Source organism: Trachypithecus francoisi, unplaced genomic scaffold (genome assembly GCF_009764315.1).
Source record: "Trachypithecus francoisi isolate TF-2019V2 unplaced genomic scaffold, Tfra_2.0 Lachesis_group13, whole genome shotgun sequence".
Lineage (NCBI taxonomy): Eukaryota > Metazoa > Chordata > Mammalia > Primates > Cercopithecidae > Trachypithecus > Trachypithecus francoisi.
Window position 1 is genome coordinate 110,256,837 of NW_022681458.1, and position 15,330 is coordinate 110,272,166.

The window sequence follows — 15,330 nt, forward strand, 5'->3', positions numbered from 1 at the left end:
ATTTGTTAAGTATACTTTAAATATTTAAAAAATCCCGTAAAATATGTGCTGTAGATCTTCTCTGGCTATTCATGTTGGGGGGCGGAGAAGCTTTGTTTTCCTAACCAGAGGTGAAATGATACAGGTAAATCTTCATACTGTCTTCGTTTGCAGATGAGATTTTTTTTCTAACCTACTATTTGATAGAGTATCTAGTCTTTTAAAAGCCCTGGGTTTTTATGGGCATCTAAGTTCCATTCTGTACCTTGTGGAGGCTTTCTGTCCTGTTCCTGGACTGGTTCTATGCCCTTGGAATGGAAAAATTCCATTAGAAGTTACTGACTCAGCATTTGCTTTCCTCTCTAGTTTTCTGCTTCCTTATGAATTTGTTTGTTTTGTTGGTTGGTTCTTTTGGCTACTAGGGTTTTCCCCTTCTTTGCTAGTGAGATAGGCATTTAAAAAGGATGTTTGTTGTGTTTTATCAGTTATAATGTTGGAAGCAGAAATGCTCCTATTCACTCTTTAACCAAGTTAACCAAGCCCTTGCCCTTACCACTAGTCTAAAATTGCTCTCTGAACGTTCTACTGGGGATGCTTTATTGCTAAATCCAACTGCCTCTTGAGAGTTGCCTGCTTGAAAGCTCTCATTTCTTGGCAGAATTTTCTCTTTCATCACCTTCTATTCCTCCAGGTTTTTCTTGGTGTTCTTGAATGATCAGTCATTGTCAGTGTTCTTTGCTGGCTGTCTTTCCCGTGTCTTCCTCTTTGATACGAACATGCCTCTTGGACAATCAGTATACTCCTAAGCTAGTGTCCTGACCTCTAAACTCTGTAGGCTAGCTTCTGCATAATTTTCTATGGTTATCTTTATAAAAACCAACAGACCTTATGACAATTCTTGTCCTGGAAAATCTTTGGTAGTTTTTTATTACCACAGTGCATAATCTTAGCATTAAAATCTCTCCATCATGTGGCTGTAAGTCACTCTTCCAACCTCCTCAGCTATCAAGCTCTGTGCCTTGTACCTTATGCTTCAGTCACCACACTACTGTTCATAAGCTCATAATTATTCATTAATGTCAGTTATCTAATTATTAATTACAATATTGTGTCCATAATTCTGTTTGCTGCCTGTATATTAAAATCATACTCTTCAAGGTTGGGCTCAGATTTGAACCTGGTAAAGGTTTGGCTCATTCCTTCCGCTAGCTGGCAGCTCACTTAGTACTTCATTCATGATTTTTAGAAAATGCAGGCATTTGGGGATTTCTGTAGTAGCTATTTTTGTATTTCTCTGTCATAAGTTTTTACATACAAACTATTTTTTTCATCTTATTACCTTGATTCTGAACACAAGACTGTATATTTGGTAGCCTTCAATAAACGTGTTTATTATTTAAATAAGTTGCTTGTCTTTAGAAGTTACAAGGACACATTAGTTAGGACTTACAGTATCCTACCCGGTTTTATGAAAAAAATGAAGATCAACTTGGAAAACTTGCTAGAGCTGCAAAGGCAGTATGAATCTTCATTTTCAATTTGGAAGAATATTTTTCTTAACTTTCATATTACCAAGGAGTTCTGGTGCTGTGTTAGATCTTCTGGCAGACTGATGGCTGTAAGACTGCGGATTCCTAGAATCTCATGAAAGAGTCTTTCCAGAAGATACTCAGCAACCTCCATGGCCTTTAAAATACATTCATTCACTTCCTCCAAATATCTGTTCTTATTCTACTTGAAAATGATGACAGTGCAAAAACTAAAATAAAGGTAGGGAGCTTATTTGTTCTAATAGACTGCGTGATTACATCAGCTTTCAAGTATCTATAACCTGTAGATTCCTCCCTCCTTTTCCTCTGTCTGCACACAGTTGCCAGACTTAGAAAATAAAAATGCAGCCAGGCATGGTGGCTCACACCTGTAATCCCAGCACTTGGGGAGGCAAAGGCAGGTGGATCACCTGAGGTCAGGATTTCGAGACCAGCCTGGCTAGCATGGTGAAACCCCGTCTCTACTAAAAACACAAAAATTAGTTATGCGTGGTGACAGGTGCCCGTAGTCCCAGCTACTTGGGAGGCTGAGGCAAGAGAATCGGTTGAATCCAGGAGGGGGAGGTTACAGTGAGCCAAGATTGCACCACTATACTCCAACCTGTGCGACAGAGTGAGACTCCGTCTAAAAAAAGAAAGAAAAAAAGAAAAGAAAAATACAAGACATCCAGCAAGTTCAAATTTCAGGTGAACAATGAATAATTTTTAAATGTATGTGCCAATATTACGTGGGACATCCACGGAGAAAAAATCATTATCTAAAATTCAAATTTAATGGGTGTCCTATATTGTACCTGGCAATCCTATGTCAGCTCCACTGTCAGCTTCTTGTTCCTTATCATCCATAGTCGTCTTCAAAGCAAACAAAATGTTTCTATATTTAGAAATGAGGATTCTGTAAAAGTGTCCTTACTTGGAAAACTATTAAAGATACCCTAGCTTGCAAATTTTAAGTGTCAAGTGGAATGCAACGTAGCAACAAGATAATTACCTTTAAGGTGGGATGGTGAAGAAGTAGTTCTGTATTGAAAGGCTGGTCTCAACTCTGGCAGTTTACTGGTGTAGAGTATGTTTCTGGTAATTTTTCCAATACAACTAACATATTGTGGCAGGCACATCTGGGTGACACGTATTCTGGAACTCAGTAAAAAATGCCTGGGAGATATGCCTGTGTGTGTATGTGTTGAGTTAAACAACACTTTGTTATGAGGGAGTGGGAAGGGACTGTGAGTATTGGGCTGAAACACAAACTAACTGATGGACAGTATAATCACCACCTTAGTTAGCGCCCCGGGACTCTTTTCATACTGGCAAGCTGTAAATTTAAATGGAAACCAAAAGGATAGTACACAGCCCACAGCTCTGCATTCCATTACTTCACATATGAAATATTCAGTGAGTAAGAGAGAGGCTTAACAGATAATAGCTGGAGAGGAGCTGCGCAGTGATTAAGGCAAGACTGAAGTGGCTGGTAACAATCTCAATCTAACCACGTCTAGATAAGAGTTTCTATTTGAAGGATTAAACTCGATTCTTTGCTCAGGATGAGGTAACCCACTTCTGAGTGCCGAACTGCACAATGATCTCTTATCTTAGACTTAGTGTAGTTGTTCAGAGATTATGTGATTTGGGGTAAGATGGATCTATCCGTTAGCCCCATCAATCATGCTATATTTATCTTTTAGATGCCTGCTATTTAGTATCATTGAAAGTACATGAGTTTTCTAATACAGCTAACTTGGGATCAAATCCCACTCAGCCCTATGCCCCTTGAGCAATGACATAAAATTTCTGAGCTTCAGTTTATTCATCTATAGAATGAAGCTGATACTGTCCATCTCTCAGCATTGGGATGTAGATGCACTGGGCTTAATAGATGCAAACTGCTTGGCATTTATTAACCGCTTCATGAAGGTTACCTTCATACCTCCGTATCTGTGTGCTGTCTCACATTCAGTGTTCAGCGTGAGCCTGACTTCAGGATGCTGCATGACCTCACAAAGCCATACATTTCCTGCTGGCATTCTTGACTCTTCCGAGACACTTTCTTTTCGAGGTACTCTGCAGCTGAGGGAGCACATCTGCCCTAGGCTGGAAATAGCAGACTTTCCTCTCTCATGCCCACCCCAGTTGGCCGGCACTGCTGCCTGCAGTAATGTGTTTAGAAAGGCCAAAGGGTCATTCTGGGTTTGGTGAGAGAGCACTGTAGTTGATTGACAAAGGCTGCCAGTTGCTCGGGAAGCAGTTGTGGAGATATCTGTACTATGAGCTGGATACATTTCTCCTCGGTCAGGCTGCAAAGTAGGCAAAGTTTGTCTTCAGGAACGTTACTTTCCCTATCTGAACACATCCCCCCTCTTCTTATGCCATCTTCCCCAAGTTCACTAGTTTGCACATTCTGCGTATGTAACAGAGAAAATAAAGGATGCACACATTTGTTTCTATGCGGATTTGGGGACTCAGTCATTTCCTTCTGAGGAGTGCCCCAAAGAAAAAGACCAGGTGCTCTGGGCCAGCCAAGCTGCCAGTGTGTCCAGATGCAAGCTGGCATTATGTAAGCTTAAGGTTTGTTTATTTATTTATTTATTTATTATTTTATCCATTATATGCAAGGGACCTAAATGGGCGAAATGATTTCTTTGTTTCTGGAAAAGTCAAAACAGCACCAAGTTTCTTTCTCACTTTTGGCCTCTCCACAGTTGCAGGTCTTTAACTTAGACCTCTATTAAGATGTAAGTTTTCCCGATAGAACCTAAGAGTGGCAGCGTGGAAGAGAATATTTGAAAAGACATTAAAGAAATAAGAAACAGACATGACATCTTGGTGAATACAAAATGTGCTTTCCTGGAGGAGATGGGTCATTTCTGATGCAGGAGCATGAGACGGCAGCACCAGGAGAGGCCCTTCACACGCCTGTGCACAATGCTGAGAGACGGCCAGCTGACAAGCCTCTACAGAGTAACACTTGTTCTGATGATCATTGTAATAATTTTCCAAAAATGTGGAAAGTCTAAAAAAGTAAATAAAGCCCTCTGACATGAAGAATTGACCCAAGTTACTTAAGATGTTGGTGCATTTTCTTCTAGTCTTTGTTCCCCCCTGCATTAATATTAAACAGATTTGCACCTAAATTATTAATCCAGGCAGCCTTGGGGCTTTCTCTTTTCTAATTTGCCCCAGGCAAAAAAGTAAGATCACCTGTTTTTCTCTTCTTTAACTTTCATTTTTAATGTCCAATTATGCCAACTTGAGTCCCCAAAAATGTAGTTGCCAGAATGCTCAGAACAGGCTCCTGCCTGCAGGGCGTACCATGTGGCTGTATCTGCTGCCACCCATGTGCCCTGCCCAGCTTGATGATTCCTCCCCTAGTCCTCCCCCTGGTGAAAACTCTTGACATCACGGCTGCAGCTTGGGGGACAGGACACTGCTCATCCTTCAGCCTTCCACTCCAATTCTTGGGACAGCCCTTTTTTCATTTCCCGATGCACAGCTGAGACCAGGCTGTGGTGTGTCTAGAATAATTTACTGAAATTTAGGCAAGGCAGAAGAGAAATGTAACACAGAAAGAAACTCGCAGTTGCTTCTAGAAGTGCCCGTTCTTAAAGTTCAACTTTAAGCCCAGCCATCCGAAGAAATAGACATTTACCCACCCCAGTAAAGCCCAAGAGTTGCCCTCTTCAGTTTTCATTTACTGTCTCAGTGTTAACTCCTTTTCCAGACTGATTGACAGCAGGAACTTCCACTCCCTTTAGAGAATGGAAGACCGCAATGCAGGGGGTGCACAGGGGACTGGTCTACCTGGCCATGAGGATGGATGATTTTGCTATCCTACTCTTAGAGAACATTTCCCAAAGTCTAAGTTACTGTATCAAACCCAACACAGACCTTAATCTACAGATCTCCTTCAATGTCACTTGAGAAGATTAGGCTTTTCTATCCAGGAGCTACACCTTTTGCAAAAAACTCGCAGAGCAACATCACATCTCTTTAACGACAAGCAATGATTTGAAGGTACATGGCCATTTAAATCCAGGATAATAGAAGAAACATTCTCTAAAGAAAGCCATCTTTGGAGGTATCGTTGTAAAATGCAGCTGTTTTACATTTATTAAACAGAACATCCCAGTCAGAACCTTCTACATGTAGATTGCTTCAATGCGTTTACAAATGTGCTCTTGCTTTACCCTGCATAACTTAAAGAGGCCACCAGAGAAACTGCGGAAGGTCTTCCCAGAGAAAGAGTGAGACACGGTGTGCAAATTTTAAAACAGTGGTTTTTCAAGTAAGCCTTTAGGTCAGTCTCCATTTGTGATATAACCCATACATACAATTGTATAATTGAAAATCATACTTTACATATATTTCTGTTATTTGCTTTTTAAATTTAATTTTCCATTGAGAACATTTTCTAATAGCATCAAAATATTTTGAAAACATGATTTTTCATGACTTTATGATCTTCAAATCTATAGTTGTTAATCTAATTAACCATTCCTTCTTGTTGAGCATTTAGGTTGTTTATAGCTTATTAACATAAATGATACTAAAATGAACATCTTTGCACATATACATTGTCCATTTTTATGATCATTTTCATAATTCAGCTTTTATTAAGAAATTATCCCAAAACATAATGGCTTAAAATAACAATTTTGCTTTCCTGGAGGAGATGGGCCATCTCTTTTTCATGATTCTGTAGGTTGGCAAAGAATTCGTTTTTCTGGTCTGTGCTGGTTCTGCTAAGGCCGGATGACCTGGGATGGCCTAACTCCCATGCCTAGGACAACAGGGAAAAACTAAGATGCCTGGCACTCCCTCCTCCTGGTCTCTCATCCTTAAGAAGTCTAGCCCAGGCATATTCCTGGTGGCAGAAGGGTCCCCAATAACAGGAGAGGGAAAGACCCATTGCACAAGTCATTTTTTTTAAATTTCAAGTTCTGAGGCACCTATACAGTATGTGCAGGTTTGTTATGTAGGTAAACAGGTGCCATGGTGGTTTGCTGTACCTATCAACCTATCACCTAGGTGTTAAGCCCAGCACACATTAGATATTTTTCCTTATGCTCACATAGCCACCATTCACCCAAAGCTTTCACCCAATGGCTTTCAGTATGTTCACAGATACATGTAACCATCACTGCAGTCTATTTTAGAACATTTTAATCACTTCAAGAAGAAACTCCATAGTTTTTATTTATTATCCTCTCTGTGTCCCCATGTTTCTGTATTCCATCACTAAGCAACCATGAATCTACTTTCTGTCTGTATAGATTTCCTTATTCTGGACTTTCATATGAATTTCCATTCATATAGTATGTGGTTTTTGATGACTGGCTCCTTTCACTTAGCAAACGATTTTCTTTTTAAAACAATTTTTTAAGTTTTATTTTAAGTTCTGGGGTACATGTGCAGGATGTGCAGGTTTGTTATATAGGTAAATGTGTGTCATTGTGGTTTGCTGCACCTATCAACCCATCACCTAGGTATTAACCCCCGCATGCATTAACTATTTTTCCTTATGCTCTCCCTCCTCATCTCCCACCCCCTCGACAGGCCCCAGTATGTGTTATTCCCCTCTCTGTGTCCCTCTGTTCTCATTGTTCAGCTCCCACTTATAATAAATGAGAACATTCAGTGTTTGGTTTTCTGTTCCTGCATTAGTTTCTTAAGGATAATGGCTTCCAGCTCCATCCATGTCCCTGCAAAGAACATGATCTCATTCCTTTTTATGGCTACATAATATTCCATGGTGTATATGTACCACATATTTTTTATCCATTCTATCATTTATGGGCATTTGGGCTGATTCCATGTCTTTGCTATTGTGAATAGTGCCACATTGAACATACGTGTTCATGAATCTTTGTAATAAAATATTTATATTCCCTTGTTTATATACCCAGTAATGGTATTGCTGAGTCAAATGGTATTTCTGGTTCTAGGTCTCTGAGGAATTGCTACACTGTCTTCCATGCTGGTCGAACTAATTTACATTCCCACCAAGAGTGTAAAAGTGTTCCTATTTCTCCACAGCTTCACTAGCATCTGTTGTTTCTTCACTTTTTAATAATCACCATTCTGACTGGTGTGCAATCATATGTCATTGGGGTTTTGATTTGCATTTCTCTAATAATCCGTGATATTGAGCTTTTTTTTCATGTTTTCTTTTGGGACATGTCTGTTTATGTCATTTGCACACTTTTTTTTTTTTCTGAGACAGAGTCTGGCTCTGTTGCCCAGGCTGGAGTGCAGTGGCCGGATCTCAGCTCACTGCAAGCTCTGCCTCCCGGGTTTATGCCATTCTCCCGCCTCAGCCTCCCGAGTAGCTGGGACTACAGGCGCCCGCCACCTCGTCCAGCTAGTTTTTTGTATTTTTTAGTAGAGACGGGGTTTCACCGTGTTAGCCAGGATGGTCTTGATCTCCTGACCTAGCGATCCACCCGTCTCGGCCTCCCAAAGTGCTGGGATTACAGGCTTGCACACTTTTTAATGGGGTTGTTTTTTTCCTGTAAATTTAAGTTCGTTGTAGATTCTGGATATTAGACCTTTGTCAGATGGATAGATTGCAAAAATTTTCTCCCGTTTTGTAGGTTGTCTGTTCTCTGTGATGATAGTTTCTTTCGCTGTGCAGGAGTTCTTTAGTTTAATTAGATCCCATTTGTCAATTTTTGCTTCTGTCGCAATTTATTTATTTGATGTTTTCATCATGAAATCTTTGCCCGTGCCTGTGTCCTGAATGGTATTGCCTAGATTTTCTTCTAGGGTTTTTATAGTGTTGGGTTTTATGTTTACGTTTTTAATCCATCTTGAGTTAATTTTTGTATAAAGTGTAAGGAAGGGGTCCGGTTTCGATTTTCTGAATATGGCTACCCGGTTCTCCCAGCACTATTTACTGAATAGGGAGTCCTTTCCCCATTGCTTGATTTGTCAGGTTTGTTGAAGATCTGATGGTTGTAGATGTGTATGTAGTCTTACTTCTGTGTTCTCTATTCTGTTCCATTAGTCTATGTGTCTGTTTTTGTACCAGTAGCATGATGTTTTGGTTACTGTATCCTTGTATGGTTTGAAGTCAGGTAGTATGATGCCCCCAGCTTCGTTCTTTTTGCTTAGAATTGTTTTGGCTACACGGGCTCTTTTTTTGGTGCTCTATGAATGTTAAAATAGTTTTTCTAATTCTGTGAAGAATGTCAGTGGTAGTTTAGTGGAAATACCACTGAATTTATAAATTACTTTGGGCAGTATGGCCATTTTCATGATGTTGATTCTTCCCATCCATGAGCATGGAATGTTTTTCCAGTTGTTTGTGTCTGCTCTGATTTCCTTGAGCAGTGGTTTATAGTTATCCTCAAAGAGGTCCTTCACTTACCTTGTTAGCTATATTCCTGAATATTTTATTCTCTTTGTAGCAATTGTGAATGGGAGTTCATTCATGATTTGACTTTCTGCTTGTCTGTTGTTGGTGTATAGGAATGCTTGTGATTTTTGCACATTGATTTTGTATCCTGAGACTTTGCTGAAGTTGCTTATCAGCTTAAACAGCTTTTGGGTTCCCAAAGGATTATAAATTATTCTACTACAAAGACACATGCACACGTATGTTTATTGCGGCACTATTCACAATAGCAAAGACTTGGAATCAATCCAAATGTCCATCTGTGACAGACTGGATTAAGAAAATGTGGCACATATACACCATGGAATACTATGCAGCCATAAAAAAGGATGAGTTTGCATCCTTTGTAGGGACATGGATGCAGCTGGAAACCATCATTCTTAGCAAACTATCACAAGAAGAGAAAACCAAACACCACATGTTCTCACTCATAGGTGGGAACTGAACAATGAGATCACTTGGACTCGGGAAGGGGAACATCACACACTGGGGCCTATCATGGGGAAGGGGGAGGGGGGAGGGATTGCATTGGGAGTTATACTTGATATAAATGATGAATTGATGGGTGCTGACGAGTTGATGGGTGCAGCACAGCAACATGGCACAAGTATACGTATGTAACAAAGCTGCACATTATGCACATGTACCCTAGAACTTAAAGTATAATAAAAAAAAAAGGAAAGAAAGCTTTTGGGTTGACACGATAGGGTTTTCTAGCTATAGGATCATGTCATCTACAAACAGAGACAGTTTGACTTCCTCTTTTCCTATTTGAATACCCTTTGTTTCTTTCTCTTGCCTGATTGCCCTGGCCAGAACTTCCATTACTATGTTGAATAGGAGTGGTGAGAGAGGGCATCCCTGTCTTGTGCTGGCAAGGGGAATGCTTACAGCTTTTGCCCAGTCAGTATGATATTGGCTGTGGGTTTGTCATAAATGGCTCTTATTCTTTTGAATGCACAAGTACTTTTTAAAGTCTCTGCTCATATCACTTTTCTCAAGTCTGGTTGGCCAAGGGAAGTACCATGGCCAAAGCCAGATTCAAAGGACAGGGGAAGTAGACTCCACTTTCTGATGGGAGAAGGGGCAAAGTCATCTTGAGAAGGGGCCTGTAGACAGGGAGGAATGATGACAGCTGCAGCCATTTTAGCATAAATCTGCTACACTTTCCTTGAATTTCTGGAATGATTGCCTCAAAGCATATAAACTTTTTGGTTGCTTTAAAAAAAGTTTCTTTTCTTTTCTTTTTTTGAGACAGTTTCACTCTATCTACAGAGTGCATCTACAGAGAGCATGCACTACAGGTGCACATCACCACAGCTGGCTAATTTTTGTATTTTTGTGGAGATGGGGTTTTGCCTTGTTGTCCAGCTGGTCTCAAACTCCTGGCCTCAGGTGATCCACCTGCCTCTGCCTCCCAAAGTGCTGGGATTACAGGTGTGAACCAATGCACCTGGCCTAAAAAATGTTTCTTAAGGCATATTGCCAAATATTTTCCTAGCTTGTTGTTTTTAAAGATACATGTATTTCAAATTTTTATGGCTAATAAATGCCTCTTCAAGCTGGCTTTTGAGTCTTGGTGGCATGGACTCAAAGGACTTTGAAGGCTTCCTTACTTTCTGTATGACAAGATGTCCCAGGTCCCCCATGTATACCTCCTACCTCACACTGGGATTGTGCATTTATCCAAGGGATCCTGGTTCCTTTTGGTGCAAATAGTTATTTAGAAAGCTCAATTTGAGTTCTACAAGAGCTTAGTAGGAGTGGGCTGTCGTTGTTTCTTGGCCTTCTTCATTTTTCAGAGCAAAGGAATATGTGTAGTGTCTTAAAGACAAAATATGTCTTGAATTTATGTAGATTATTCTGATTCACATTAAGAACTACAGAATTTTAACTTAACCATAATGGTGTTACACCTGTATTTCCTTTTCCAATGCTAAAAAGAATGAGTTTAAAGTGACAACAACATAATTTGTTTTATTTCACAATACACATGCAATATTCTCAGAATAGCAACCATGTAATACCAACAATTGATTACTGAAAAGACTCTCAAGAGTTATTTACTTTAGTTGTGTTATCTTAGTCGTATTCTGCTAAGGATGTTTAGTGAAAGTTAGTTAATGAGTGGTTCCTCTCATTACAGGTTACTTTGTTTCATTTTGCTTTTAGTATTTAGGGATTCCTAATTTTGATCAATCTGTAAGGTTTTTTCTTCTTAATCTGAAACTCTTCTCTTACAGCTGTATTTCATAATTGCAATAACATTAAATCAAAAGAATATGATATATATGTGGATTCCAAAAACATAACATGCGCTGACACATGCCAGACCTCTGAATCTTGAGTCTATAAAGCAACTGTTAGGGCAGGAAATGGTTCTACTCAAACAGCATCATAATACTGAAGAGAGTGCAAATGAATACTGCAGTAACTGTGAATACTTTTATATATGCCATGAGACATTGTGTAGCAATTGTGTTATAATTATTGCCAACATTTTTGCTGCTATTTTGAGACTTTTAATGCTTTCAATTGTGCAGCCAAAATTCTAGTGTCTGAAACTGTGCCCTGAACGAAAAACACCAAGGGAGGAAGCAGGATGGAGCATCACTGGTCTGCAGTGGTCTTACTCTAAGAGCCTGCAGCTCAGCGGCACATCTCCACTTGTGTATAATTTTAGAAAGGACTGGGACACTCATGAGTGGAAACTCCTCCTAAGGGATGAGACATGGGGAATAGAGGTCAGTTAAGTACTGTGGCTCAGTGGATCATGGAGAGAGCTGCTACAGAAGATTCTTTAAAAAAAAATATTTTTAATTTTTTAAATTATTTTTTTCAATACATTTTTGGGGTGGTTACATGAATAAGTACTTTAGTGGTGATTTCTGAGATTTTGGTGCACCCATCACCTGATCAGTGTACACTGTACCCAATATGTAGTCTTTTAGCCCTTGCCATGCCTACCCTTTCCGCCAAGTCCCCAAAGTCCAATGTATCATTCTTATGTCTTTGCATCCTCATAGCTTAGTTCCCACACATGAGTGAGAATAGATGCTGTTTGGTTTTCCACTCCTGAGTTACTTCACTTAGAATAATGGTCTCCAATTCCATCCAAGTTGCTATGAATGCCATTATTTCATTCCTTTTTATGGCTGAGTAGTATTCCATTATATATATGTGTGTGTGTGTGTGTGTGTGTGTGTGTGTGTATCACATTTTCTTTACTCGTTGATTGATAGGCATTTGGGCTGGTTCCATATTTTTGCAGTTGCAAATTGTGCTGCAATGAACATGTGTGTGCAAGTATCTTTTTTGTATAATGGCTTCCTTCCTCTGGGTAGATACCTAGTAGTGGGATTACTGGATCAAATGGCAGATCTACTTTTAGTTCTTTAAGGAATCTCCACACTGTTTTCCATAGTGATTGTACCTGTTTACATTCCCACCACAGTGTAAAAGTATTCCCTTTTTACCACATCCACGCCAACATCTATTATTTTTTTCATGTCCATTTTTGCAGGAGTGAGATGGTATTGCATTGTGGTTTTGATTTGTATTTCCCTAATAATTAGTGATGTTGAGCACTTTTCCATATGCTTGTTGGTCATTTGCACATCGTCTTTTGAGAATTGTCTATTCATGTCTTATCCCATTTTTGAAGGGATTGTTTAATTTTTTTCTTGCTGATTTGGTTGAGTTCTTTGTGGATTCTGGATATTAGTCCTTTGTCAGATGTATAAATTGTGAAGATTTTCTCCCCCTCTGAGTTGTATGTTAACATTGCTCATTATTTCTTTTGTTGTGCAGAAGCATTTTAGTTTAATTAAGTCCCATCTATTTATTACTGTTTTTGTTGCATTTGCTTTTGGGTTCTTGGTCAGGAAGTCTTTGCCTAAGCAAATGTCTATGACGGTTTTTCTGATGTTATCTTCTAGAGTCTTTATGGTTTCAGGTCTTAGATTTAAGTCTTTGATCCATCTTGAGTTGATTTTTGTATAAGGTAAGAGATAAGGATCCAGTTTCATTCTTCTACATTTGGCTTGCCAATTATCCAGCACCATTTGTTGAACAGCGTATCATTTTTCCACTTTATGTTTTTGTTTGCTTTGTCAAAGATCAGTTGGCTGTAAGCAGTTGGCTTTATTTCTGGGTTCTCTAGCCTATTCCATTGGTCTATGTGCCTATTTTTATACCAGTACCATGCTGTTTTGGAGACTATGGCGTTATAGTATAGTTTGAAGTCTGGTAATGTGACACCTCCAGATTTGTTCTCTTTGCCTAGGCTTGCTTTGGCTATGCAGACTCTTTTTTGGTTCCACATGAATTTTAGGATTGTTTTTTTCTAGTTCTATGAAGAATGATGGTGGTATTTTGATGAGAATTGCATTGAATTTGTAGATTGCTTTTGGCAGTGTGATCATTTTCACAATATTTATTCTACCCATCCATGAGCATGGAATGTGTTTCCATATGTCTGTGTCATCTATGATTTCTTTCAGCAGTGTTTTGTAGTTTTCCTTGTAGAGGTCTTTCACATCCTTGGTTAGGCATATTCCTAAGTATTTTATTTTATTTTATTTGCAGCTATTGTGAAAGGGGTTGTGTTCTTGATTTGATTCTAAGCTTGATCACTTGGTGTATAGCACAGCTACTTAATTGTGTACCTTAATTTTGTATCCTGAAACTTTTCTGTATTTATTTACTAGTTCTTGGAGCTTTTGGGATAAGTCTTTGGGGTTTTCTAGGTATATGATCATATCATCAGCAAACAGTGACAGTTTGACTTCATCTTTACTGATTTGGATGCGCTTTATTTATTTATCTTGTCTGATTGCTCTGGCTAAGACTATGTTGAATATAAGTGGTGAAAGTGGGCATCCTGTCTTGGTCCAGTTCTCAGGGGGAATGCTTTCAACTTTCCCCTATTCAGTGTAATGTTGGCTGTGGGTCTGTCATAGATGGCTTTTAAGGTATGTCCCTTTTATGTCAATTAAGGTATGTCCCTTCTATGCCAATTTTGCTGAAGGTTTTAATCATAAAGGATGCTGGATTTTGTCAAATGCTTTTTCTGTGTCTTTTGAGATGATCACATAATTTTTGTTTTTAATTCTATTTATGTGGTGAATCACACATTGACTTACGTATGTTAAACCATCCCTACATTCCTGGTATGAAACTCAATTGATCATGGTGGATTATCTTTTTGATATGCTGTTGGATTTGGTTAATTATTATTTTGTTGAGGATTTTAGCATCTATGCTCATCAGGGATATGGTCTGTAGTCTTCTTTTTTTGTTATGTTCTTCCCTGGTTTTGGTATTAGGGTGATACTGGCTTCATAGAATGATTTAAGGAGGATTCCCTCTTTTTCTATCTTTTGGAACAATGTCAATAGGATTGTTAGCAATTCTTCTTTGAATGTCTGATAGAATTCAGCTGTGAATCTTCCTGGTCCCGGACTTTTTTGTTGGCAATTTTTAAATTACCATTTCAATCTTGCTGTTTGTTATTGGTCTGTTCACAGATTCTGTGTCTTCCTGGTTTAATCTAAGAGAGTTGTATATTTCCAGGAATTTATCCATCTCCCCTAGGTTTTCTCATTTATGCAAATAGAGGTGTTCATAGTAGCCTTGAATCATCTTTTGTATTTCTGTGGTATCAGTTGTAATATCTCCTGTTTCATTTCTAATTGAGCTTATTTGGATCCTCTTTCTTCTTTTCTTGGTTAATCTTGCTAATGGTCTATCAATTTTATTTATCTTTTCAAAGAACGAACTTTTTGTTTGATTAATTTTTGTATTGTTTTGTTTTGTTTTGTTTCAATTTCATTTAGTTCTGGTCTGATCTTTGTTATTTCTTTTCTTCTGCTGGGTTTGGGTTTGGATTGTTCTTGTTTCTCCAGTTCCATGAGGTTTGACCTTAGATTGTATATTTGTGCTCTTTCAGACTTTTTGATGTAGGCATTTTGTGCTATGAACTTTCCTTTTAGCACCACTTTTGCTGTATCCCAGAAATTTTGACATGTTGTGTGTTGTGTCACTATTATCGTTCAGTTCAAAGAAATTTTTAACTTTAATCTTGATTTCATTGTTGACTCAATGAGCATTCAGGAACAGATTATTTAATTTCCATATATTTGCATGGTCTTGATGGTTTCTTTAGGAGCTGATTTTCAGTTTTATTCTACTGTAGTCTGAGAGAGTACTTGATATAATTTTGATTTTCTTAAATTTATTGAGACTTGTTTTGTGTCTATCATATGGTGTCTCTTGGAGAATGTTCCATGTGCTGATGAATAGAATATATATTCTGCATTTGTTGGGTATAATGTTCTGCAAATATCTGTTAAGTCCATTTGTTCAAAGGTGTAGTTTAAGTCCATTGTTTCTTTGTTGACTTTCTGT